At 32.5% G+C, this 24275-nt stretch overlaps 2 long non-coding RNA genes across 2 annotated transcripts in view; both read right to left on the bottom strand.

Moving 5' to 3' along the window:
• Positions 1-24275, bottom strand: part of LOC309631333 — a 467574-nt gene that overhangs the window by 258697 nt on the left and 184602 nt on the right. The window lies entirely within an intron of this gene.
• LOC309630865 lies at positions 272-17320 on the bottom strand. The gene is made up of 2 exons (XR_014245955.1): positions 15644-17320; positions 272-15611 (listed from the first exon to the last, which is right to left on the bottom strand). It is a non-coding gene; the product is annotated as an uncharacterized lncRNA (long non-coding RNA).

Here is a 24275-nt window from a genome sequence, read left to right as displayed (position 1 = left end):
ACAAATATAATGATATGTGAAATAAGCTAGACACAGAAGGATACATAGTATTCCTTTATGTAATTCATGTACATAATATTCAAAAGCAGAAAAAACTTGTTACCGTGTTTTAAGACAGCACGATCATTACCTTTGGGAAGGTCTGAAGGGGTTAGTTTGGTAGAGGGCAAAAGGGGCACTTTCAGGAGACTGGTAACGTTCTGTCTTTTGGTTGGACTGGTAGTTAAATGGGGTTGTTTTACTTGATGATGCATCAAAGTCCCACTTAAAATTCTTTTTCTTTTCCTTATTATGCTATATTTCAAAAATGTCTATTAACATGTAAATCATATAGTATAATGAATTCCATTAATTTAGTAAGACAAAATTCTTTTTATATACTTCAGAGCCATTTTGTTTTATTGAGAACTGTATGTCAATCTCCTTGGTTGATTTTTCTGTTATTTCTAACTGTAGTTTGATAGTTTATGGTATTTATATTTTTAGTTTATTGAGCTATAATTTATGTTTAATGGTGTACATATTTATAAAGTGTAAATGTGATAAGCACTAACAAATATATACCCCCATGAAAATTATTTCTGTATCTTTTAGGTAGAGTCCTTTGAGTTTTCCCAGTAGAAAGTCATATCATCTACATAAATAGTTGCATTTTTTATGCTCCAATATTAAGCCTTTTACTTCTTTTTCTTATATTATTGCACTGGCTAGGTCTTCCAGTACCATGTTGAATAGGGGTGGTGGGAGTGGACAGTATTTCATTATATTATTCCCAATCTTAAAGGGAGAAATATTTGGTCAGTCAACATTAAATATGATGTTAGCTGTAGCTGTATTATTTGCTTTAGATATCCTTTGTCAGGTTAGGACACCTCTATCCTTAGTGTGCAGAGATTATTTTCCACTTCTTTTTTAAAATCATGAATAGGTGTTGAATTTTGTCAAAATATCTTTATGAATTTATTAAAATAATCATTGAGCTTTTTTCTCTAGTTAATATGGTGAATTGCATTGATTGATTCTTGAATGTTGAACAATCCTTCCATTTCTAAAGTGAACCCCACTTGTCATGATGTATTATTCTTTTTATATGTTTTGAATATTATTCAATAACAGTTGCTGAGGATTTTGCATAACATTGGTAAAAATTTTCCAGTGAAAACAAATGGGACTAGAAGTTTATTTCTTGGGATATTTTTGATTTAAAAATCATTTTTTTTAAGAAAATTTTTTTTATTAATTTTTATTGGAGTATAGTTGCTTTACAATGTTGTGTTACTTTCTACTGTACAGCAAAATGAATCAGCTATACATAAACATATATACCCTCTTTTTTGGATTTCCTTCCCATTTAGGTCACCACAGTGCATTAAGTAGAGTTCCCTGTGCTATACAGTATGTTCTCATCAGTTGTCCATTTTATACATAGCATCAATAGTGTATCTGTATCAATTCCAATCTCCCAAATCCTCCCACCACCACCCTTTCCCCCTTGGTATCCATACATTTGTTCTCTATGTCTGTGTCTATATTTCTGCTTTGCAAATAAGATCATCTATATCATTTTTCTAGATTCTACGTATGTGCATTAATATACGATATTTGTTTTTCTCTTTCTGACTTACTTCACTCTGTATGACAGTTCCTTAAAAATCTAAAAATAGAACAACCATATGACCCAGCAATCCCACTACTGGGCATATACCCTGAGAAAACCATAATTCAAAAAGAGTCATGCACCCCAATGTTCATTGCAGCACTATTTACAATAGCCACGTCATGGAAGCAACCTAAATGTCCATCGACAGAGGAATGGATAAAGAAGATGTGGTACATATACACAATGGAATATTACTCAGCCCTAAAAAGGAATGAAATTGGGTCATTTGTAGAGAGGTAGATGGACCTAAAAATCACTTTTTTAATAGATATAGGACTAATCTGATTATCTACTTTTTCTTGAGTGAACTTTGATTATATCTTTCAAGGAATTGTTGGTCCATTTGTTCTAAGTTGTGGATTTTATGGGCAAGAATTCTTTGTAGTATTCCCTTATTACTCTTTTAATGTTCCTTAGATCCATAGTGATATCTCCTCTTTCATTCCTAGTATTGGTAAATTTGTCTTAACTTTTTTATAATTTTTAAACAAATCAGCTTTTGGTTTGATTGAGTTTCCATATTTTTTGTTTTCAAATTCATTGATTTCCACTCTATTATTTCTTTACTTCTGTGTGCTTTGTGTCTATTTTGTTTTTCTTCCTCAATTTATTGCTTTATTTTTATAATATAGAAGTTTAGGTTATAATATTGAGACCTTTATTATTTTCTAATATAAATATTTAATGCTACATATTTCCCTGTAAGCTGTATTTTAGTGGTATCTCATACATTTTTCTATAATTTAAATCTAATTAATTTCAAAATACTGTTTTTACTTTTTCTTAAAACTTCAACTTTTACCTACAGGTTATTTTAATATATGTTCTGTCATATCCAAATATTTGGGATTTTCCATATGTCTTTAGTTATTGATTTCCAATTTAATTCTATTATGGTCCAAGGACATAGTTTATATAGTTTCTACTCTTTTAAATTACTTAAGGTTTGCTGTACAGACAGGATTATGTTCTATCTTCATACTAAATTGTAAGGAATGTTTATTTTACTGTTCTTTTGTAGAGAGTTCTATAAATATCAATTAGGTACATATTCTTTGATTCCATTTATATGCAGATTGGTTGAGACAAATGGAATATGTTATGAAAGATATCAGCATAGGATTTACCTATGGCAGACGGGGATTTGCTGGAAGGTCCCATGAGGGAACTGTCTGGAGTGATGAAGTGTTCTGTACTATGGATAGAGTGTTGTTTATATGAGTCAATACATTTCCAAACTTATCTAATTTTACACTTAAGATCTGTGCATTTTAATGTTTTGCAAATTTTGCCTGAATTTAAAAAAAAAATGTTAAGAGGCAAGCACAGGAATTTTTTCAGACCTTCAAAGGGGAATATATAGTCACATAATTTTAAAAGGAAGGGTGAGGATTTGTAAGCTCTGTGTATTTATTAATAGCTTGAATTTGTGGTAGCATAAATCTGCTACTAAATAAATATCAATGTCACACCTCCCAGTTTTGAAACCAAAGGGACAACTACTCTTCAGTTTCAAGTTGAAAATCCTCTTCTCTAAAAATTTGATAACATGAATTCAAAGATAAAACATATTGTAATGTTGTCAAAACTTTCTATTATGTTACTGTTATCAGCATCCCCTTTGCCACTCTCAGATTATCAGGATCTAATAACAACCACGTTAGACTAAAAGAATAGTCTGATAAATTTTTATCCTCAACAGTTATCTATTTGTTTTCTTTCTGATTTTACCTTGTAACTGATTTTGGTATGATGATGTAGCAAGACAAAGGAGATTTACACAGCACTATCTATCCACTTCTCTGTCTGTTAATCTATCATAAATTTTCATTCAGTCTACTCTTATTAATGCCCACATTAAAAGTAATGTTGTTGACTAGTTTAGGAACTAATATTTATTAAGCATCTGCTATTTTGCTAAGAGAGATGTAAGCACTTTTAAATTTCATGTCATTTTATACTCACAACTTTATCAGAAGATACTATTATTCCACATTGTAGACCACAAAATTGTAACTCAGGAATGTGTAATGTCTCTAGGCTTATAGTTGGCAATTTGAGGAACTTAAATTCAAAACTAAGTCAGACTATCTTGCCCATGTTTCCATTACACCAGAGTGCTACAAAATATTCTCATTTTCATCTTTTTACCAGTATACATTAATGGTATTTTTAATATCTATATTTACCTAATAAACAAAAATGGTTTCTTAATAGCAATTAAAGTCTCTTTTCTCAGCAATCTTTTCACTTTTATGCATCCCTTAATACATATTTACATATATTCAATTTTAAATAGTCATTAGTACATAAAATACTCACATGATTACTTGGCTAAATTTTATACTGCAGAAAGTCATGGTTTTCTTATGTGCATAATGAATTTCCAGTTATAACTAAGGAACATTATAGACTCAGTGTTGTATTTTAAAGTTGCTTTCCTTCAGAGTAAATAGTCCCAGATCTTCAGATAATTCTATTTTGAGATTATCACAAGGCTACTTTTAAGAAGACTTCAAGCATCTTATTAATATTTCAGATATAATTTTTGTGAATCCACAAAAATATATGATTATTCAAAGCTAAATCACAAAACATTTCTGGGTAAATTCATCTGTTCCATCTTCACTTTTATCATAAATTAATTTAATTAATTCTAGAATTTTTTTGAGACGACATTCAGTTTATCAGTCTATAGGTATCTAACAGACATTACATGCATGGAATGAAAGTTCTTACGTAGGCTAAATAATTACTAGAATCAAGAAATTTTTTTCACTTTTTAATTTAATATTCTTGAAACAAGTGAATACAGATTTAATCTAACAAGACACAATCTCCAAACTAAATAAAGTAATTATTCCAATGTCTGACATTAAGTTTGCTGTGTTATTGTTAAGTTGTTTTAACCACTCTATTCCTTAAAGTGACCTTAAATCATATAAAACCATGAATTTTAAGAAGAGCTGCCAGTTTTATCCTTTATTGTATCTATGGAGCTAAGCACATAGTACGTACTTATCATTTCTTGAATTTATAAATCTGTTGTACTTGAAACACTGCTTTCAAAGATAAAGCCATGCTTATCTGTTCAGCAAAGTTTTTAGAGTATTATTCCATTTACGATTATTTTTAAAGTATTTCATCCATCATAATTATATTTCACATCAAATTTTTTTAAGAAGTTCATTGTATGTGCCTTGCCAATGTTTCTTTGGTCTTTCGGCCTAAAAATAATTTACAACTTGAAGGTACCTGTGTTCATGGGGATAGGTGGCTGGCAAAATACTTTTATAGCATTTTCAATGAGCTGGCTTTATTTCTAAGGCAGAATTTATATAGAAAGTATGTCGTACATTTGTTGGAATCATGGAATTTAATGACTTCATAAGATTTTGCATCTAAGAGACAAAAGCACCCCATGCATAGATAAGACACCTGACAAACAGATGGGAAAAGTAAATTCCCCAGGTGCAAGCAAAAAATATTCTCTGCACAAACAATATATGTTTTGGTAATCCAACACTAAGTTGTGGCTCAAGACTAATTCTCCTGTGCCTCACTTTGCTTTTAAGTACTTAAAACATTAGGCACAAGAGTATTACTTGACAAAACCAAATTATGAAATGTATAATAGGAAGAAATAAAATTTAACTGATGTCTTTTTCTACCTGGTTTCTATAGTAAAATTGCCACTAACATATTTTCCATTTTTAAATTATTTAATTAAACATGTTCACAGTAAATAGAAAATTCATTCTATGTTTTCCTAACTAGGAATCACAGAATATTAGATAAGCATAATTTTGGTAGGTAGGTACATTACCCCAATAAAGTAAGTATAAATCAATTTAGTTAATGTTACCCCAGGTCTATGCTTTTGATGTTTAAGATAAGATTCTTTACACTACTTACAGAAATTGTTTTTCTTTAAAAATCCTTTTAAGCAGTTTTTATTTTTATGTGTAAATTGTTAATATTGATCTAATTTGAGTTTTTCAATCCACAGCTTAAGATTGAAATGTTTTTACTGCTTTATAGATTTTATGTGAAGAAGATATAAGACTCATACTTGAGTAAAATAAATGTAATTAAAACTTTACAAATGTTCACTTTATGTCACTAGATAATAACAACATACAGTAAGAAAATACGGTAAGAAAATACGGTTAAGTACAGGTCAGCCATACAACTAATAGCCTCTATAAATACAAGAATATTGAGAAATCATACCCATCTCTCAGAATACATTAGCCTGGAATTGTGAAGTTAAATAAGATCTGGGAAAATTAAGAGAGGAGTTAAGGCCTAAAAGTGGCGGTGGTGGTAATGGGGAGGGAGGTAAATATGAAGGGAGTGGGAAATAATTGTCTTTATTGTATATAAGATATGACATTAAGATAATGTTTTGCCTAATAGATTTGCAGAGCTAGTTCTTCCTTGAATCCAATCCAATTTTTATTGCAAATTTCATTTATATTTAATTGGAAAGTTTCCTTCCAACACAGGGACATAATTTTTTTCTCTACATTTCCTGCACACTTCCCACACAACTTCATAATACAGATTACACTTAGGCCATTTATGAATAGTTAGATTTAATCAACAAGGTAAACATTCATATAGAAATTATTGCAAATTAGCCACTTTGATGTTAATCATTTCTATTTGTGTTTTTCAGCCTTCACTTCTTATGTCTTTAACAGAAGTCACTTTACTATCCTCATAAGATGCCAACTTTTTGAGTCATGAACATCAGTGAAAATAAAGGGGGATCACCTTGAACTCCAGAAATGCAAATCAACTGGAAAAACACCAGCTGGCCTTAATCATTCAACACTGCAGTTTAGTCTGCATCATGTCAGCAGGCTAGCAGGTATTCTTTTTATAGAAACAGAACTTAGCAAATGTAGATGCTGTTTCTTTCTTGTCAAAAGTGGATTTCTCCCTTCCCCAGCTGTACCCAAACACTCACTCACACACACACACACACACACACACACACACACATAAAGTTGCACACAAATATACATTTGGAGAACAGTAGCATGTTAGTGAAAGTTACTAACTAGAATAGGGGCATTAGATTGAAGACCTACTCTTCAGTTTTGTACTAAAATAGCTTAAAAGACCAAATGCGCTGTGCTGTCTTTTCAATAAATTATCAGTAGCAATAAAATAAAATATAAAAAGACAAATAGAAATCATTAATTAGATACTCTTTCCTTAAGAGAAATGAATGCCAGATGATGGTCATGAAATTTAACTTGAGGTTATGCTCCAGTTTAAAAATGTTCAACTGCAATTCACTCTGGTAAAATCTCAGTATGTTCTGATTGTCTCCCTATCCATTCTTTCATGTGCTTATTTTTAAAGCATATAAGTCACTGTCTCCTTTTCTATGTTACTGTGTCCCCAAAAAGATAAAAAGTTAATATATGCAACCCAAAATAACCATATCTTATAATAAGTAAAGGTTAAAACCATTTATACAGTGACTCATATAGACATCAAGTGCTGCAAATATATCAGGCATATGATGGTATCATTTGGGAAACTGACACACTGTAATTTTTTCCCATGAAATGGGACACCATATGAAACTAAACATGGCAGAAACGTAAAACATATCCTGTCATCCCTGAGTAACTACTTCTATTTTCTATTTATCCAGTTATCTCTCTTTCCTTTGTTTATACCCTATATTAAATCCCATGTCATAAGCTGGATAATAAATCAGATTGCTGCACAGTTTCTCCCTTTTCACCACTAATCTGCAGTTGTCCCCTTTTACTCTGTAGTAACTTGCATGAATATTTTGGCTGTTGATCTCTCAAACTTTTCTTTATTAAAGAACAGAAATAGATGCTTTTTGGCAGTGAAGATCTCTAAATATGTGATTTGTACTAGCTCTGAGACGACATCGAGATATTAATTTATATATTTATATATTTAGACCCTTGCTGTATGCCAGGCACTGTTCTAAGTACAGTGGAAACTGTTGGGAATCCAGGCCAAATAGCATGCACTTTATTAGTTTTCCAACACTAAGTCCAATTAATGTAGCTACTAAATATCAAAGAGCAAAACGTGATCACGTGTCCTTACATGCAAGGAAAAGAAGCACCTTTAATATCTGAGTCACTGCCTGTATATCCTACACTTGTAAATATTTCTGATGTAGCTTTATATCAAAAAGAGGGAAATATCAAAGATACTCTTAGTAAATTTAATTTGAATTTCACACATCACACAGAAGTAGACCACATAGAAACATGCCAAAGTATGAAAATTAGATGTCCCTAGTTTTGTCCTTTTTACTATATTTAAATACACGCAATGTTACATTACTTTGTTTATACAGTTTGTGAAATATACCAAAAAGGAAAATTAATTTTAAAAAGAGACATTCTTAATGCTTCAATGATCAGTATAGCTTAGCATTTTTCCATATATGTTTCAAATATATAATGACAAATGGGCAAGGTCATGAACTATACAGGTGCCCATGGTAATAGAGATGGGAGCCTAAAATGAGAATTATTTAAGAGGCAGGATCAACAGAATATAGGGATTGACAAGATATGAGCTTTAAAGAGAAATAGTGATCTGAGATGATACCCTGATCTCTGGCTTGGGCAGCTAAGTTAAGAAAGTGTCATATATAGGATAAATTCAGGAGAGGCATCATGGGGGTAAGGTATAGGATCATCGTAGATGATGGATTCTTTACTAGAACTTTTTTCCTAGAGTTTAGTTACCACTTAAAGTAACTATTAATTATTCATTAAAATGTTTAAACATCACTGTATGTATTTATAGATATACGTAAATATCATTGCATAATTTCTCTACAATTTCATAAATAACACAATAGTAAACATGTCTTTTTTAACTTAATTTTCACCCAAATATTTTGATATTTATTTTTATTGTTACATGTAGCTCTATTGTAATAATATTAAGTGCACATACAAGAACTCTAGGAAATGTGCTTAGCGGTAAACTCAGTCTTAGAGTATAAACATTTTCAAATTTAGTAGTTATTGCCAAATTTTCTCCAGATGTCTGTACCAAATTACATTCTCTTTTTTTTTATTTGTTTCTAATTTTTTTATTGAGGTATAGTTGACATAAAACATTATATTAGTTTCCGGTGTAGAACATAATGATTTGACATTTGTACATATCGCAAAATGATCACCACGATAAGTCTGGTTAACATTCGTCATCATACATGGTTAAAAAAAATTTTTTTTCTTGTAATGATGACTTTTAATACCTACTCTCTTAACATATTTCAAATTTGCAATACAGTATTATTAAGTATAGCCACCATGCTCTACAGTTTCTAATTTTTGAAATGGATGACCTTGTGATGTTATATGTTTACTATTTCCTATGAATTGCTAAGGATGATCTAAGCACTCCAATTTTTCTGGTAATAAAGTTTAAAGATCTAGAAGATTAGTATATTATTGGCAATTAAGTGAAAATGTATATATAAGTTGCAGAAAATTTATTTATGCAGTAAGCAATTGTAAAACCAGAAATCCAGGTGGCCAGAAATTTATGCATTTCATTTTTCATCTTTCATTAAAGTAGGGAATGATGTTATTGGTAAAGAAAATTTTAAATAAGGTTGAACGTTTAACTTGCATAAGTATTTATTAAGTCTATAACAAAGACTGAATTTCAAGTCATTTCTAATAAAATTGCTGCAAACTTCAGAGTATTTAAATAACCAAATATATCTTCAATGGAGTATGATTTCCTTATAACTAAAAATCAAAGATTTTAAATATAGTATATAATCATAATTAAATCTATTGTAATAGTGGTTATGATGTTTTTAGTTTATCTAAGAACTTTGAAAGGAGAATTTTATCTCATAAAATGTTGTTTTATAATTCATGTTATATCTTTTCCCAAGATGAGCAAAAAATTTTATCATCCTTCCTTTGACCCAGTTAATTAGTATTTATTGGAAATGCAATCAAAACCTCAATGAGATCTCACTTCACACCTGTCAGAATGGGTATCATCAAAAAGAACACAAATAACAAATGTTGGTGAGGATGTGGAGAAAAGGGAACCCTCGTATACTGTTGGTGGGAACGTAAATTGGTGCAGCCATTGTGGAAAACAGCATAGAGGTTTCTCAAAAACCTAAAACTAAGACTGCCACATGATCCAGCAATTCCACTCCTGGGTGTATATCCAAAAAACACAAAAACTCTAATTTAAAAAGATACATGCACCCCAATGTTCACAGCAGCACTATTTACAATAGCAAAGACATGAAAACAACCCAAGTGCCCATTAATGGACAACTGGTTTAAGAAGATGTGGTGTATATATATAACATGGTATATTACTCAGCCATAAAAAAGAATGAAATCAACAGGCAAATGGATAAAGAAGATGTGATTATATATTACATATATATATAAAATATATATAATGGGATATTACTCAGCCATAACAAAGAGTGAAATGTTGCAATTTGCAGCAATGTGGATGGACCTAGAGAATATTTTGCTTAGTTAAATAAGTAAGACAAATACTCTACGATATCACTTATTTGTGGAATCTAATAAAACAAATAAATGTATATAGCAAAACAAAAAGAGACTCACAGATATGGAAAACAAACTAATGGTTAGCAGTGGGGAAAGTGAAGTGGGGAGGGGCAAGACAGGGCTAGTGATCAAGAGATACAAACTACTATGTACAAAATAAATAGACAGCAAGGACATACTGTAGAGCATAAGGAACTGTAGCTATTATTTTGTAATAACTTTTAAAGGAATATAATCTATAAAATTAACAAACCACTATGCTGTACACTTGAAACTAATATTTAAATCAACTATACTTCAGTAAAAAAAATAGATGTTGCATAAAGGTAAAAAAGGAAAAGATTAAGACTTAGGTTAATTGATCTCTATTACTTAAATACTTACACCCATATGCTTGATTCTGGCAGTTTCACCCTTCTTCTAGTTTATTTCCATTTCTTTAGTTGGCCTCCAGCCACCCACTGTTTACTCTATTTCCTAACTTCCTGAGACAACAGCAGTAAACTATTAAATAGTTAATGATGGCTACCTAAGTACCTGGTTGTTAGTATGACAATATAATTGAAGAAATTGGTATCCTGCCATAATTAAACATCAGGAGGATAAGCATAATCTTGGTTACACATACATCCTAGACTCTTATTATCTGAGCCATTCCCCAGCCATGCATTAGTGAACAGATCTTTGAAAATTAAAGAGACCCAGCATTAAAGGCCTTATCAAATTGAATAAAAACAATTTGTACCACGGAGTCTTTCATTATGAATATATAACTTAAATTACATTATCAGGAAAGGATGCATCCTGATTATATATAATATCTACAATTAGGTGATACTGACCATTTCAATAAGCACTCCTCCTTTTATTGGGTAGCAGAATTACTTTTTTCTAATAAAGCCAGAATAACCATTAGTTGAGTAAGAAATGGAAGATACAATATCAATTTTATTTAATTATGAATATACTAAATACTGCAGATAATAAAAAGTGGCCTAAAAACTAGACTGAAAGGTCTATGTGTCATAAGCTAAAAATGTATATCATTAAGAGAACTAAAAATGTACACTTTTTGAATTTAGGTAATCTCTCTTCAAACCACCATCTAATTTATTACTTCCCCTAATATATAAGACCTTACAGAGTTTTATCCTTTATTTATTAAATGTGTATTTTTTTCTTCCATTATTTCTGCACTCATCTTAAACTATTACAAAACTGGATATAGGAGAGTTTGTTAATATGAGGACTCTCTCATTTGACATGAGGTAAGAGCCCTCAGTCAGTCCTGATATGCTTCTGGGAAGGCCCTAGTAAGCTTGGAAAAGCAATAGCCCACAACAGATTAAGTAGAGAAGCCAAAACTGCTAAATAGACTGAGAGTTCAGTGTGATAAAATTGATTTACCACACAAAGCAAAGAAACAGAGCAACTGCCTCTTCTGAGCGGTCTAGAGTACACTTTGTTTAGCTGGATAATAAGGTATAGTCTGATAGGGTTAGGGGACTGAGGGAGAGTAGCACACAATCCTCACTGAGAATCTCAATAAGGGCTGCCATTTATAGGCTGGGGTTGACTGTAGGTTATCCAGGTATGGAACTGACTTCCCAGTAACAATGCAGATGATAAAGTCCCAGAAGAGCAAAGGGCATTATGCAGAACATCTTACAGTTCCACTATATTGATGACTTGTTAATAGGGCCTTATAAGCACAAAATGACACGTGGTAAGTGTTCTTGACGACTTGGTAAGACAAATGTGCTCCAGTCGGTGGGAGATTACCCTAAAGAGATTCAGAGACTCCCCCACTGGTGACGTTTTGAGGTTCTAGTGGTCTGAGACATATCAGAAAACTCCCCACAAAGTACACGACAATTTATTACACTATCACATCCTAGAGAAAAAAAGAAAGAAGCATAACACCTTTTGGGTTTTGATGGCTGCATAGTCTGCTCTTAGAGGTTATACTGTGATCCATTAATTTGGAGACAGCTTCAAGGAGGTGTATTCCAGAAGGTCCAGGTTAAGGTACAAAAAACTCTACAGCATATGACTCAACAGATTCCAAGCTAATAGAGGTATTTGTGGGAGACAAAGATGTGGAATCTCTGGCAAGCTCCAATAGGAAAGCTGAAGTGCAGACTCCTAACATTCAGTAGCAAAGCCATGATCCCTGCAGCAAAGAACTTTATACCATTCGCAAAGCAGCTTTTAGCATATAAAGGGTCCCAGTAAATACTGAGCTTCTGACCAAGAACATCATGAACTGGATACTGCCAGACCCAGATAAAAGGGACCCAACAACAATCCATCCTAAAATATAAGTGTCACATTCAGCATTGGACACCAGGATATCTAGAAGGCATAGAGAAGCTATACTAACCACTGACACAAACCACATGTCACTATCACTGTTACACTTAAGTCTTTAAATCTAGTAACACAAACGGCCTTATGGGTGGTTTCCTAGAACTAGTTAATAGGAAATGAAACACATCATGAATGTGTCAATTTGCTATGTAAGTGAAAGCTGAAAATGAACTACTCCTGCAGTAGAGACACACTCAGTATTGACCGTAAAATACAATGGTGAGAAGAAATATTTCTCCAATGATTGCAGCTGTAGGTAGTGTATCTGGTTATCAACTCTCTGTGGAGAGAGAATGACTCAAAAAAGGATATATGTGAACTCAAACGCAGCGCCAGAAGTCTTTGCTGGTTGCTCAGGAGATTGGAAGGACCAAACTTGAAAAATGTTAAGAAAGGAGGTTTGGGAGAATAGTGTGTGAATGGCCATTAGCAATGAATCTGCCTCATATATTAAGTCTACCATAGGGGAAATAATAAAATGCAATTAGAAAAAAATTAAGATTCATTACTGTGATATGAATTAAATACTACAATAGAATAAAACTCTTGTAATATTGTAAGGAAAGCGGAATAATTTTAAAATATGCCTGTAATTATTTGATATTCCCCCTTCAAAAGGTGATGAATATTTTCCCTTTCCTTGAATGTGGGTTAGGCCTAATGATCCACTATTTATGAATAGAACATGGCAGAACTAATGCTATTGGGTTGGCCAAAAAGTGCCTTCAATTTTTAAGTAAAAATAAAAGACATTTTTCATTTTCATCAAGATCTTTATTGAACAACATATTCACCCTTTTGTTCCACTACCTTCTGCTATTTTTCAGGCAACTTCATAATTCCATCTTCCCAAAACTTTTTATCTTTTTGAGCAAAGAACTGTTCCAGGTGCTTTTTACAGTCTTCCAGGGAATTGAAATTTTTTCCATTAAGAGAATTTTGTAAAGACCTAAATAAATGGAAATCCAAAGGTGCAATGTCTGGTGAATATGGCAGATGAATCAGAACTTCCCAGCCAAGCTGTGACAGTTTTTGCCTGGTCATCAAAGAAACATGCAGTCTTGCATTATCCTGATGGAAGATTATGCGTTCTCTGTTGACTAATTCTGGATGCTTTTTGTCGAGTGCTGCTTTCACTTGGTCTAACTGGGAGCAGTACTTGTTGGAATTGTTTTTCCAGAAGGAGCTCATAATAGAGGACTCCCTTCCAATCCCACCATATACACAACATCACCTTCTTTGGATGAAGACCAGCCTTTGGTGGTTCATTCTGCTTGCCCCACAATCTCTTCCATTCCACATTATTGTACAGTATCCACTTTCATTGCCCATCACAATTTGTTTTAAAAACGAACGTCTTCATTATGTCTCAGTAGAGGATGGCATGCAGAAATACGGTCAGGAAGGTTTTTTTTTGCTTAACTTATGTGGAACCCAAACATCAAAGCAATTCACATAACCAAGCTGGTGCAAATGATTTTCAACGCTTGATTTGGATATTTTGAGTATGTTGGCTATCTCCCTCGTGGTATAACACTGATTGTTCTCAGTTAATGTCTTGATTTGATCACTATCAACTTCAACTGGTCTACCTGACCGTGGAGCATCGTCCAGCAAGAAGTCTCCAGCATGAAACTTCTCAAACCACTTTTGACACATTCGATCAGTCACGGCACCTTCTCCATACACTGCACAAATCTTTTTTTTTTTGCATTTCAGCTGCGTTTTTACCTTTCTTGAAATAGTAAAGCATAATATGCCAAAAATGTTGCTTTTTTTAAATTTTCACTATTAAAATGGCTACACAAAAATTCACTAATTTTGATGTCTTTTTTTAAAGGCACGCTGATATGACAGCTGTCACGTACAATCTAACAAAATGGTTTCGAATGAAGTTAAAGACAGCTAAGTGCTACTAGAGCCATCTTACAGAAAAAAACGAACGAACCTTTTGGCAAACCCAATATATAACCTCTGCAGCTAAATCACAATTATAATATAACTTCTGCCTGGCTCTCTAAGTGAGTATATAATATACTCATGTGGAAAGTACATTACAGGTTTTTTTATGTTTAAAGAAAAAAATGAATAGTTTATGAAAATTTTACAATGCAACAATAATATGATATTTAATAGACATGGGGAGATATTAAAAAGGAAATAGTACAGAGAAGGAAAATGTACAAATATCCTCATCTTATAAAGTAGGTAATCACAAAGCCAATACATAAAATCCTAAGCATATTGTTTTAAATACAAGTAAAGATAAAGAGGATCTAAAATTATCTTTGGAGACAGGCCAATTTGTATTGGGGTTGCTTTAAGTGTGAAAACAGAGAGACAATATCTAAAGCTGACAATACAAGAAAGAGCTATACAAAATACTGTTTGGAATATGCAAGTTACTACGAGAAGTACTACGAGCAGAAAAGAGTAAAAGTGGCTTTCTCTAGGGCATTGGACCAAGAAGAAGGGAAGGAAAGGATGGAAGACTCTTGTTCTTCATTATAAGCCTCTATGTATGATTTGATTTTTATGCTATGCTTGTGGATTTCTTTTATTAAATAAAATCATCTATCTTTTAAAAATTAGCCAGAGTGTTATAGAATTATAAAATAGAAGCACAGAAATGCGGACTTGTGATGGATAATTTTATGTGTCAACATTGATGGGCTCGGGTGCCCAGATATTTGGTCAAACATTATTTTGGATGTTTCTTTGAAGGTGTTTTTGGATGAGATTAACATTTAAATCAATGGCCTTTGACTAAAGCTGACTGCCCTTCATAATGTGGTTGGGTTTCATCCAATAAATTGAAGGCCTTGATACAACAAAGATTGATGTCCCCTGAGAAAGAAAGAATTCTGCCAGTCAACTTCTTTGGACTCTTCCCTGGGTCTCAAGCCTGCTGGTCTAACCTGAAAATTTTGGACATGCACCCTCACAATCACATGAGTCAATTCCTTTAGCTAAATCAATCTATTTTTTTCCCTCCTTCCCTACACATACACACACACACACACACACACACACACACACACACACACACACAGACTAATACAGAAGCTAAAGCAATTTGGAAATTGGGTAGAGGCTTCAGAGTAATGTTTACAGGATAGCAGGATAGTAATGCATTAACTGTGTCTTGAAGAACAGGAATTAATGAGATGGATGGGATCAGATTGAACATTTTAAACAGAATAAACCATGTGCAAAAATCCAGAAAAAGATTTTGAATGGTCCAGGAGTTGGGCATTTTGCAGGATGTATCTGGAATAAAGATATATTTAGAGAAAAAGATAAAAGGGTCAGAGAAAAGTAAGTTATATATGACCTATGTGCTTGAATATATTAAAGAATTTCAGGCAGACAAAATATAGCTTGATTAAGTTGGAATTTTTTAGACTTGCCCATGTAGAATTAGGATGGGTAGGAAAGAGAATAAAAAATGTAGACAAAAAGACAGTTTAAGATACTGTGACAATTAGCCAAGAGAAAAACTAACACCTAAATTTTAGCTATTGGTGCTGGTCAGAGCAGAACAAGAGATACGTAGGAAATAGAAATGATAAAAAAATATACCTAACTGAATATAGTCATATAGGGGAAAATGATCATTGAGACTGACTTCCAAGTCTCTGACTTGATAGACAAGGTGAATTGTTAAGTCATTTACCATGCTGGGAATGTAGAAGAATAAGCAGGTAGAGCAGATGGTGACTAGGAGTGGGGCTGGGGATACGGAAAGGATGACAGGATAAGAAGCAGCTTAAAAGACACTTGTGCAGTTTTAAAATTTTAATCATGTTCCATTTTGAGCCACTATTGTGATTTTCAAGTAGCTATGTCCAATAATCCATTGTACACAGGAGACCTGAAGTTACAGATTTGAGAATCATTAGCATACAGATTGTAGTTTGAGCCAGAAAAATCCTTGAATGTGAAGAAAAGAGAAATGAGAAAATCCTGGAAAACCCACTGGCTGATATTGAAAGAAGAATGCACCATGATGACTAAGCTGTAGTCTCAGAGAAGTAGGAGAATCAGGACAAAATATTCTCCCCAATGCTGAGAAATGAGAGAGCTTCAAAACGCAGCCCACAGCCTCAAAAGATCCTGTAGTCCAGTGAGATGAACTCTGTCCATTAAATTTTATGAGTAAAAAAACGACTTTTCTTTTTTAATACTATTTTTTAAAAAACTTACTGTGAAGATAGGCAAAAAATTAGAGTGAATGTTTATATTTCTGGACAAGAAGGACATTCACTGTGCTTCTATTTCCATTGGTTATGTATGTGTCAGAAAGGGAGCATGGGGAAAGCAGGAGAACAGAATATTGATCGTTTTCCTTTTAGGTCTCTCAACCTTGAGAAGCCTGATCCAACCTTGCCCAGGCAAATTTACACAGGCAACCTTGGCTTTGAGCAGGATTTACTTAGTGGATGAGACTTTTAATTGTCCCCCTTGAGGGGAGGGTGTGTGGGTATACACACTATATCTTACCTGTTATGCATCAAATTTGAAACATTTTAATATGCTAATTTTTATGCATATATATTTTATCTAAAATTGACATATGTTGCATGTAGCGTTATAAATAGAAAGAAACTTCAGGAAATAATTTGAGAATATATCAAAATATATGTTCCATTTGCTTTAATATTCTCACTTGGAGACTCTGTACCACGTAAATAATTTTACATATATATATATATATATATAGAGAGAGAGAGAGAGAGAGAGAGACCAGATGGGAGAGTGATTAGATTATGCGTGGTGCATTTTTGGAACTAATAAGGTTTATTTCAAACTCTCTTGCAAATGCCAAAGACTTTTAACCCTTATTGAGTAGAAGCAATCCAATGCCAGATCTGTTCAAAGTCTCGTTGCTCCTGTCCTCAAAAGAAAAGACACATCAATCTAAGGAGACCTCATTGTCAGGAACTGTGTGGCCATTGCAAAGACAAGAGATTCTCCTGTGGCAGTATTTCAGCTTTAAATACATCATGTGACAGGCAGTATGATTTGTACAGAACACCCAAACTCTTCTTGTAATTTCCTGTACAGTTCCTTTCTGCAACTTGGCTCTGACCTGGTATTGAAAAATGGATTAGGCTTTTGTACATTTTGTAGGTTGTATGACAATTGTCAAGGTGAATAGAATAAAATAAATGCATGTAAAAATTTATATATATGTATATACACATATATAAGTATAATTAACTTCCTTGATTTTGTATATATGATATACATACAAAAATTATATTATGTATACATTATGTATATATGTATATATAAATTAATATTATACATACAAAAATTCAAGTTATTTATGACAGAAATAATTCATACATTCCCAATAATAAAAATAGTTAAATAAACTTTGCATACCAATTGAATAGTATATAAAAAACTAAAGGCATTTGTATCTCTTAATCACATAGCCCTGTCTTGCCCCTCCCCACCTCCCTTTCCCCACTGATAACAGCTATTTTGTTTTCTATATCTGTGAGTCTGTTTGTTTTGCTATATACATTCTTTTATTTTCTTAGATTACACAAATAAGTGATATCATAGAGGATTTGTCTTTCTCTGTCCGACTTATTTCACTAAGCATAATATTCTTTAGGACCATCCATATTGCTGCAAATGGCAGCATTTCACTCTTTGTTATGGCTGAGAAATATTCCATTATACTATATATATATATATATATATATATATATACATATTACATATATAGTATATATATAATATATATTACATATTATATATTACAATATTATACATATTACATATTAATATACATATTGCATATTAATATATCATACATATTATATATATTACAAATTATATATATAATTTATATATATAATTAATATATATAATATATTATATATATATTACAACTTCTTTATGAATTTGTCTGTTGATTTCATTCTTTTTTTATGGCTGAGTAATAGTCCATGTTGTATATATATATTACTTCTTCTATAAACCAATTGTCTGTTGATGGGCACTTGGGTTGTTTCCATGTCTTTGCTATTGTTAATAATGCTGCTATGAACACCGGGGTGCATGTATCTTTTTGAATTAGAGTTTTCATCTTTTCCAGGTATAGGCCCAGAAGTGGGATTACTGGATCATATGGTAGCTCTATTTTTATTTTTTTAAGGAATCTCCATACTATGTTCCAGAGTGATTGCACCAATTTAATTCCCACCAATAGTGTGTGAAGTTTCCCCTTTCTCCACACCTGCTCCAGCATTTATTATTTGTAGACTTTTTGAGGATAGCTACTCTGACTGGTATGTAATGATACTTTATTATAGTTTTGATTTGCATTTCTCTAATAATCAGAGAGATGTAGAGCACCTTTTCATGTGCTTGTTAGCCATCTGTATATCTTCTTTGGAAAAATGTCTATTCAGGTCTTCTGCCCATTTTTTGATTGGGTTGTTTTTTTGATATTGAGTTGTATGAGCTATTTATATATTTTGGATATTAACCCCTTGTCAGTCATATCATTGGCAAATATTTTCTCCTGTTCAGAAGGCTGTCATTTAATTTTGTCAATTGTTTCCTTTGCAGTGCAAAAGATTTTAAGTTAAATTAGGCCCATTTTGTTTATTTTTGCTTTTATTTCTTTTGTCAAAGGAGACAGATCCAAAAAAATAGTGCTACAATTTATGTCAAAGAGTGTTCTGCCTATGTTCTCTTCTAGGAGTTCTTTAGTTTCAGGTCTTATATTTAGGCTCTTAATCCATTTTGAGTTTATTTTTGTATATGGTGTAAAGAAATGTTCTAATCCCTTTCTTTTATGTGTAGCTGTCTGGTTTTCTCAGAACCATTTATTGAAGTCTTTTCTCCATTGTATATTCTCACCTCCTCTCTCATAAATTAATTTATCACAGGTGTGTGGGTTTCTTTCTGAGCTCTTTATTCTTTTCCATTTATCTATGCATCTGTTTTTGTGCCAGTACCATGCTGTTTTGACTACTGTATCTTTGTAGTATTGTCTGAAACCAGGGAATGTGATATCTCCAGCTTCATTCTTTTCTCTCAAGACTGCTTTAGCTATTCGGGGTCTTCTGTGGTTCCATATGAATTTTAGGATTATTTGTTCTAGGTCTGTGAAAAATATCATGGGTTTTTTTTGATAGGGATTGCATTAAATCTGTAGTATGGTCATTTTTACAATATTAATTCTTCCAGTGCAAGAGCACAGTATATCTTTCTATTTCTTTGTATCATCTTCAATTTCCTTCAATGTTTTATAATTTTCAGAATATAGATCTTTCACCTCCTTGATTATGTTTTTTCCTAGGTATTTTATTCTTTTTGATGTGACTTTAAATGAGGGTTTTTTTTTTTTTTGCTTTCTCTTTCTGATAGTTCATTATTAGTCTATAAAAATGCAACAGATTTCTGCATATTAATCTTGTATCCTACAACTTTACTGAATTCATTTATTAGTTTTAATAGGTTTTTTGGTGGGGACTTTAGGGTTTTCTATATATAGTATCATGTCATCTGGAAACAGTGACAGTTTTACTTCTTCCCTTACAATTTTGATGCCTTTTATTTATTTTTCTTGTCTGATTGCTGTAGCTAGGATTTCCAATACTGTGTTAGAAGTATAGAAGTGGCAAGAGTGGGCATCATTGTCTTGTTCCTGAATTTAGAGGAAAGTTTTTCAGCTTTTCACTGTTGAGTGTGATGTTAGGTGTGTGTTTGTCAGAAATGAGTATCTAAAATGCCCTACATTACCTACATACCTTAGTTGCATTACATGCAAAATGTTTTATTTTGCTAATAAACTCTATTCAGTAATCTGTATGAAAGTAATATTTTAATTCTTATTGGAAACATGTGATATATATTTACAATTTTATTGTTTTCAATTTAATAAATTTTTAGAGCAGTTTCAGGTTTACAGAAAAACTTATCATATGGGTATTTTTGCCCAAGACTACTTTAATTTATCAAATTATCAGAAGAGTCAAAGGCCTCCAAAAAGAGGTCCACATTTTCAGCTTTCAGGTGTAAAGAGCTTGGGAGTCATTACTTCTATACTAACAATAAGAAAAAGCTATGAAAATCCATAACTTTTCGTGGACCCATCAGAGGAATGAGGTTGTAGGGCAAATTGTATACAACCTGAACCCAGAGAGACTAGAAATGCAGAGTTACAGCTAAGATCTGCTTACCTGGAGCAGAAGCCACTGAGGCCATGAAAGGGTATGAACATTTAACTGGTAACCCCTATGAATTGCTGGAGTCTGAGTGCAGACTAGGGTGTGAGAGAAAAACTACCAGGGGCTGCAATCTTAGTGGGAACCCCAACAATTTCATGGGCTTTTCTCCCATCAGCTCTACCATGTTCTCACAATGAGGCTCTGAGAAAAATTCTCTGTGGCTCTGGCTAGGCAGAGGAATATTATAGTGATATAGGCCTATATTTCAGGGAAAAGGACTTCACCAGAGCTAAATTCCGAAACTTTTGCCAGGTGGGGAAAGGGAATTCCTCCCCAGTCCATCCCCATCTTTTCTTTCTGTCGTACATAATGTGGTTGTGAAGCAGTCAACAGGAGCAGACCTTCAAGGAAGCATATTAGGAATTTGGAACCAGGAGTAGAGGTCAGGGGAAAATAAGCTCTGCCACTGGAGAAACACTTAAGGTCACAGCCCTGAGATGCAGACCCATTAAAAGACTGTCATTTAACCAGAAGACTATAAAATGCTCACCCTTTCTTACACTTTACCACCATACCAACAGGGAACAAATACAATAGCAGTGCATTTTAGATGACTGAGCTGCAAGACACAGAATCTCTCTAAGGGGTGTCAATAGGGGAGTTTAAAGTCAAGCACAGACAAGCAAGGACACCAAAGGAAGTAGAAGTCTCTGAAACCTATAGCTACAATAAACATTACACACAGGCCAATTCCTAGCCAGATTAATATCAATCTTCACACTAAGGTCTATTTAATTCAGTATATATTACCCAATACATGCCTGGCTTTCAACAAAAAATTATAAAGCATGTCAGAAGACAAGGAAAAACACACTCTGAAGAGACAAAACAATCATTGGAACCAGAATTAGATATGACACAAATGCTAGAATTATCAGACAGGTCATTTAAAATAACTATGATTAATAGGTTAAGGGCTCTAATGCAAACAGTAGACAACACAGGAGAACAGATACATAATATAAGCAGTGAGACAGAAACACTAAGAGAATATAAAAAGGAAATGTTAGAAGTGAAAAACAAAGTCACAGAAAGAAAGACTGTCTGGTGAGCTCATGTAGATTCAACACAGCCAAGGAACGTTAAGAGTGAACTTGCAGGTAGGTCAATAAAAGCTCCCCAAAATGAAATGCAAAGTCTAAAAAGAATAAAAAATAATGAAACAGCATTTTTGAGAAATGTGGGACAATATAAAAAGGTCTCATGTGTAAATGGAATATTAGCAGGAAAAGAAAGATTGAATGGAGCAGAAGAAATAATTGAAGTAATAATGGTTGAGGACTTTCTATAGTTAATGACAGATACCAAATCTCAGATTTAGGAAGCTCAGAGCATATCTAGCAGAATAAAGATCAAAACATACACACATACTCACATACACACACACACACACACACCCTTAGGCATATAATATGCTCAAAACCAAAGATAAAGAGAAGAATCTTCAAAAGAGAGCCACAGTCCTAAATTTAATATTGAGGAACATTTTTCACATTATCAAAATATATGTTTTGATAAAGACGCAGATGTAGAGAATGGACTTGAGGACACGGGGAAGGGGAAGGGGAAGCTGGGACGAAGTGAGAGAGTGGCATGGACATATATACACTACCAAATGTAAAATAGATAGCTAGTGGGAAGCAGCCGCATAGCACAGGGAGATCAGCTTGGTGCTTTGTGACCACCTAGAGGGGTGGGATAGGGAGGGTGGGAGGGAGATGCCAGAGGGAGGAGATATGGGGATATATGTATATGTATAGCTGATTCACTTTGTTATAAACAGAAACTAACACACCATCGTAAAGCAATTATACTCCAATAAAGATGTTAAAAACTATATAGGTTTTGTTAATTGATATACAAGCATCATAGATACAAATATAGATATATTTTGGTGAAAGTAAAAGGCAAATATGCTGGTACAGATATATCCATAAAAAGTTAAATCTAGAACAAGTAAATTTTGAGATTATAGTTTGTATTTTTAGTGTATAGATTTTCCTGAAGAAGAAACAGTTCTGGAAAACAAGTGCTTGAGAGATATGTAAATATGTGGGAATAATGAATATGCTAGTCATGTTAATCAAGTTCAGTTTTTCTCTATCAACAATATATAATTATTTAAAATTATATATATACATATATGTTTCGATGCAATTAGAATATAGATAGAAGAATCTGTATCTTTTAAAAGTTTTAAAACTTTAAAAAGTATTCATGCTGACAGCTTGAATTTATCATTCATCAATTTGACTACTTAGAAATTGAAAAAGTTGTGTGATTATAAACATTTTCCCTCATGAGGAGGGCATCCATTCTAATTAAATAAATCAGTGATTCCTGGCAAAATATACATTCTCAAATCTGCAAATGCCTGATGACAGGGTACTAAGCATATCAAATTATGAATTTATTATTTTGCATCCATATCATCATTATTTTATAATTTCTTAATTTGTGATAATTAAATTTCAGTACTACTATCTTCGGTCTCTAAGCTATTCAATTACTTTATAAATTCTGAAAACTGTCTCCAAAATTCTTCCTCCAAAATTACATTTAAAATCAGACTTCTTTTCTTGTCTTCCTCTTTTGGTTTATCCAGATACCTTTTCCCTTGGGTAGATGACATTCTTGTTTCTGACCTTTCACCAAAATTATTAGACTAGTGTGAAGAAAATTTATTGTCTTTCTACTTTTGTTTTCTTTTTTCAGACTGCTATATTAAAAAAGTGTTCTTTCTTGAATACACAGCAGAATAAAATACTATTTAAACTCTTGATATTTTGCAATTATCTTTCTGTAACAATAAGTAAGCTCTTTCCAACATCAACATATAATGTAATCAAAACTGTATACACCCACATATATGGAAAATGGAAATAATTCTCTTTTTTCTATAAGAATGGGGGTTAAACCAATATGAGTTGAATAAATTATCTTCCAGTAAGCAAAATCTCAAAATAGATAATAAAACATATAAATCTATCAGTAAAATGTTAAATTTTTAATAAATGAAAAGCTTCAGTAGTTCTGCCAGAATAGGCAAACAATTTAATGAATACGAGTATGTAGTTAAAATATAGTCCTAAATATATGGAATGTGATTGTATTTCCATTTTCAATCATGATTGAGAATAATACTTCTTCAATAAATATTGGTTCAACTGACTAGATTTTTGGTATGTCAATAAAGTATATTGGGATACTTAAATATTGTCCTTACCAAAAAGAAAACTCCAAATATGTCAGTGCTACTGAAACAAGTAAAACCATTAAATATTATAAAATACATGATATTTTTATAATTTTGAGCTATATATGTGTGTATTTATATATGTATATGAAAAGATAATCATAGAAAAGTAAGAAAAACTGATAAAAGTTACGACAGACAAGTTTAAA

The sequence above is a fragment of the Balaenoptera borealis genome, assembly GCF_965194805.1.
Source record: "Balaenoptera borealis genome assembly, chromosome: 6".
Lineage (NCBI taxonomy): Eukaryota > Metazoa > Chordata > Mammalia > Artiodactyla > Balaenopteridae > Balaenoptera > Balaenoptera borealis.
The sequence above is the reverse complement of the archived record's forward strand: the minus strand, read 5'-3'. Positions and strand labels throughout refer to the sequence as shown.